At 37.6% G+C, this 5,403-nt stretch overlaps 1 non-coding gene across 1 annotated transcript; it reads left to right on the top strand.

The window, feature by feature from the left end:
• The first annotated feature begins 1,261 nt into the window (after positions 1 to 1,261).
• LOC122028308 lies at positions 1,262 to 1,367 on the top strand. Its single transcript, XR_006124715.1, has one exon. It is a non-coding gene; the product is annotated as a small nucleolar RNA R71 (small nucleolar RNA).
• Positions 1,368 to 5,403: the final 4,036 nt, after the last annotated feature.

The following is a 5,403-nucleotide window of genomic DNA, read 5'->3' as shown; positions in this document are numbered from 1 at the left end:
TCGGGGTGGAGGGGAGAGAATAAGATAAAGGAGAAGGGGAAGATGACGCGGGGAGAAGAGAGAGGCTTGAGGCTTCTCCTTGGCCGGCAGTTTTGTAGGCAAGGGAGAAGAGACGTCGCGAGAGGGTAAGGTGATCGGGTTCGTCGCCGTGTGAGGGAGAAGAAGGGACGGTGATCGGGAGGATTAGGGCATGGGTTCGGCAATGAAGAGAAGAAAAAGAAAAGGGAAGAAGGAAAAGAAAAATAAAATTTTTCCTCTTCAAGTGGGGTAACTTAAACAAGCTTTCCCGTGGTCCAATATTTATCCCCGTAACCTACACCATGCGGCCTCCGAAAAATTCTCAGAAAATTTCTAAAAATTTTGAAAAATTCCGTTAAGATTATTCCTCTATTTAACCTTATTATTTAATTAATATTTGGAGTACTGTATTTTACAACTTCATCAGAAATTTCAAACTGATCATCCTCATCATAAAAATCTTCATTGTTAAGTATCCTAACAAATTTGCAAGTTGCTACTTCATCATCATAGAAAATTCATCATCTTGAATTAAATCAACAAATTTGCATGCAATTCAATTATCATCATAGAATTTGCTGAACTCCTCTTTGGTCACCATCATCACCTACCTTTGTGGAGAAGGGATTAGTGGTGCATATGTTCTCGGTGGAAGCATTGGTTGTAGAGTTCGCGGTGGTGGTTCAAATTCATGATCTAGACTTGACTGCATCAACCGTTAAGGAAATGGGACTGGTGGAGTGATGGAGGTGAGTCTTTGTGGTTCTCTTGTGTTCCTTTCCTTATATTCATACCCATTTTTCCCCTGATGTTCCTTGATATACAAACTACTTCTCAACTTGATATCATTACAAGGCTTACTAGACCTTGTTTGGGTGCGAGGGAGGTGATGTTTGAACCATTTTGAAGTCAAGCTATTTATCTTAGCCTCTAACTATTTGAACCCCTTGTTCTGTGGTTTTATGTTGATTTCTTCATGATTTTCAACATTTTTATATGGTTGCAAAATATCTTGTTTAACAGGCACACTTGCATTCTTGGCTCCTACTTCTTGAATTATTGAGGGAGGTTCCATCCAACTTTTGTTTGGCTATTCTTGGAGGTTCAATGTCACTTAATCAATTAATACATATGCTTCATCCAAACTTTTGTTCATAAAAGAACCTCCAGCTAATGAATCTAATAAGACTTATCTGAAAAAAAAATCCCCATGTAAAATATGTGCACTGTCAGCCATCTTTCTAAACAATGGTGAGGACACTATCTTAATGAATTCTTGAATCTATCCCATGCTTCAAATAGTGATTCTCCATTTGTCTGAGCAAAGTTTGTGATGCAATTCCTCATGTAAAATGTTCTACTTGGAGGGAAAAAATGATTCAAAAATTACTATTCTAATTGTTCCCAACTTGTAATGTTTTAAGGAATGAGAGAATAAAACCAAGTCTTTATCCTGTCTTTGATATTGAAAGGGAATGCCATTAAATGAACTGCATCCGCTAACACTCCTTCACAGTTTACCATGTTGCAATATTCTAGGAATGTCTCAAGGTGTAGATAAGGGTTTTTTCATATTTCTCCTCCAAATTTATGACCTTGTATGATGGTAATTAACCCTAGGTCTAGTTGGGATTTTTTTTTCTTTTTAATGAGGTTGCACAATGGGAGACATAAATCTTGCAAAAATATGTGCAGAAAATTTTCTTAAAGGCATGCTTGGCATGTTAGTGATCATAGATAAACAAAAATATAAAAATTAAACAAAACAAAACAAAATTACAGAATTAAGAACAAGAAAGAAAATGCAGAAATTAAGGAAAGGAAAATTTGAACTATAAACTAATGACTAGAAAAATAAATGCAGAAATAAAAAAAATAATAAAATGAAAATCTATTAACAAACCTAGAATAACTCATATGTTAATCAACTAATGTTAAATAGAAATAGTCCCTGGCAACGTTGCTAAAAACTTGATACGAATCCATAAGTACATGGAAATATCATCAATAATATAAAACATTGTCGAGTCCATAGGGACTATTGATTAAGCAGCACTAGAGATGTCAGAAAGAAAGTTATCTAGACGATCGAAAGTTGGGAGAAGGTTGAAAGCTTGTGAGCAAGAGAGAGAAGGAGAGAGTGAGAGAAGAGAAAAGAAAGTAGAGAGAGGGAAAGAGTGATTGGGGGAATGATTCTAGAAGTTTGGTTTCACTATGATCCTAGTTAATGTCCCTATGCATTGTTCATCTCCTTACCTCCATCCTTATGAACATGTAGGAAGTCTAACTAAATACCAATACTATGTTAGAACCCTAAGGTTGTTTTGGTGTGATTAACAAGTTAAGTTAGGTCCTCTGTGTTTCTAACCTTGTGTCTAAGTGTGCAAGAGCTTAGGAGCACAGGTACTCGAGCGGAAGATGCAGCTAGCGAGAAGGACGGCACGCGGTGTGTCTGAGGGACGAGATGCTGGGAAGAGTACACCGACAGACGAGAAGGAAGCGTGCGGTGGTTCCGAGGGACGAAAGCTAGAGCGGAAGATTGCTCGAGGAGCAAGAGACCCAGCTAGTGAGAAGGTCGGCATGGGGTGCGACCGAGGGACGAAGACTGCGGATGAGTATGCTGGTGGATGAGAAGGAAACACGCAGCGATTCCGAGGGACGAGAAGCCGGGGCGGAAGGCTGCTCGAGAAGACCGAAAGTTGGGTTTGGGTGAGCCCTATTCCGGATGGCAGAGATCACCTAAGTGAGCGGATCCGGAGTAGAAGACCAGGACCGAAGCGGATCAAACCGGAGCAAAGGTCCCGACGGATAAAAGTCAACATCTGTTGACTTGGGGGGTTCGGGGCGCCCGGAACTATCCGGGGCGCCCGGACCAGCCCGGGGCGCTCGGAACCCCTCCAGGCGCCCGGACCAGGATGTTTGACCAGAATACGTCTAACGCGTTCTGAACGTTGGGGGATAAAATTTTATCCCCCCCAGGGCACCTGGAACCCTTCGGGGGACCCGACCAAAGTTATAAATATAGCCTTGGTCCAGAAGCTTTTTAACGAAATCATTACTTGTAATTCCTATGCTTGTGTGCTTTAGAGTTAAGATTCTATTTCTGTGCTTCAACATTGTAAGAGGCTTCTCCACCTGAAGGAGTATTCTAGTGCGCTTAACCTTCCTTGGATTAACAACCACATCGGTTGTAACCAAGTAAATTTTGTGCCTCATCTTTTTAATGTTTTATTTATCTGCTTTGTTTATTTTACAAGTGTTAGCTTAAAGAGTTCGAGGAAGGGTTGTTCGTTTTTGTTTTTGATTTTGCAGGATATCCAACAACCCCCCCTTCCAGCCAGTCCAACGGTCCTACAAGTGGTATCAGAGCCAAGATGCCTCAGAAGGACTAACCGCTGTCTGAAGCAACAAAACGATGGCCGGAGCTAGCGACTACCCACAAGCATTCGATGGGGAGTTTGCCGTTTGGGAACAAAAAATGGAGGTATATCTAAACTCTGAGTCTGGTATTTTTTTCAATAATGAAATTTGGTTATGAAGAACCGAAGAATGCGAATGGAGAAGAAATCAATTTACGCCTCTGGACCAACAAACAACGTAACGAATCGATGGCAAACAGACGGGCAGAATTTCACATTCTAACCGTAATACCAAATGAAGATATCAATAGAGTCGGAGAGTACAAAAGCACAAAAGAACTTTGGAAAAAGTTCTTGAAGATTCATGAAGAATCAGAAGAAGCCGAATCCGAGACTAAAGAAATTGCTGAAACAGTAATCATAGCAGAAGACCCACCTAAAGATGAAGAAAGCTCAACCGAGACAAGCATCGAGAAAGGGGGAGAGTCTTTAGAAGAAAGCAATTCAACAGGGGGAGAATCAACAGCTGACAAGGTAAGTCAAGTATGGTCTCCACCTTCTGAACATTTAGTTAAATCAATCAAAATGTCGCCGAAAGAATTTTTTGAATTAAAAATTGAATCATCGAAAGAGTTTTTCGGATTAGAAAATCAACTACCGAACACTTCTTGCAAATTAAGAATATTATCGAAAGAATTTTTTGAATTACAAAATGTTTTGACGAAAGATTCTTGCGAATTACAAATTATTTTGTCAAAAGAATTTTACAAATGAGAAATATTGCCAAAAGATTCTTGCAAACTACAAAATATTTTGTCGAATGAATCTTACAAATTAGAAAAATTGTCAAATGAAGTTTTACCAATTATTTTGTTAATACAATTTCTTGCATGTTTAATATTTGTTACTTTAAAGCTGAAAGAGATAGTCTGTTGATTAAAGTATCTCGACAAACTATTAACAGATATTAACATGATACAATTCTTCGCATGTTCAAACTTTCTTACTTCAAATTTGAGAAATTGTAATAAGTTAAAACGAAAATTTAAAACTTTCTTGCATGTTCAAATTTTCTTACTTCAAATTTAAGAAATTGTAATAAGTTAAAATGAAAATTTAAAACTTTCTTGCATGTTCAAATTTTCTTACTTCAAATTTGAGAAATTGTAATAAGTTAAAATGGAAATTTAAAACTTTCTGATAAAAGCATAAAATAAAATAAAATTAAAATTAAAATTTTTTAATTATTTCTACATGTTCCAAAAAAAAAATTTATGCATAAAGTTTTCTACTGAGAAAACTCTTAATTTTCATGACAAAAACTTAGAAATTTTCCAAAAGTTATTTTTAACTTAGAAGTGTTCTCTGATATTTTGAGATTGCTTTTGTGAAAATTATTGTAAAATTTCCAAAAAGTCTCAAAATTTTCTAAAAAGTTCTTAATGACTTAGAAATTTTTCTTGACTTAGAAATTTTCCTTGACTTAGAAATATTTTCCAGAAAATCATTTAAATAGATCTTTATAAATTTTCTAAGTGTCAACCCTTAGATTTTTCTTGCAACCCCAATTTTTTATGTGATCAAAGGGGGAGAAGAAAAAGTATAAGTCTAGGGGAGGTAGAAAATTGAAAATTGGACTTTTTTTTGAAATTTAATATTTCTATCTTGTTGCACGTTATTGCAAAATAAATTATTTAATATTCATATCTATTTTTGACCCTAGCTTAACTTGGGTTGATCACATCAAAAAGGGGGAGATTGTTGGAACCCTAAGGTTGTTTTGGTGTGATCAACAAGTTAAGTAAGGTCCTGTGTGTTTCTAACCTTGTGTCTAAGTATGCAGGAGCTTAGGAGAACAGGTACTCGAGCGGAAGATTCAACTAGCGAGAAGAAAGGCACGCGGTGCGTCCGAGGGACGAGATGCTGCGGAAGAGTACACCGGCGGAAGAGAAGGAAGCGTGCGGTGGTTCCAAGGGACGAAAGCCGGAGCGGAAGATTACTCGGGGAGCAAGAGACCTAGCTAGTG

The sequence above is a fragment of the Zingiber officinale genome, chromosome 10A (assembly GCF_018446385.1).
Source record: "Zingiber officinale cultivar Zhangliang chromosome 10A, Zo_v1.1, whole genome shotgun sequence".
Classification (NCBI taxonomy): domain Eukaryota; kingdom Viridiplantae; phylum Streptophyta; class Magnoliopsida; order Zingiberales; family Zingiberaceae; genus Zingiber; species Zingiber officinale.
Note: the sequence above shows the minus strand (reverse complement) of the source record. Positions and strands in the feature narration are given on the sequence as shown.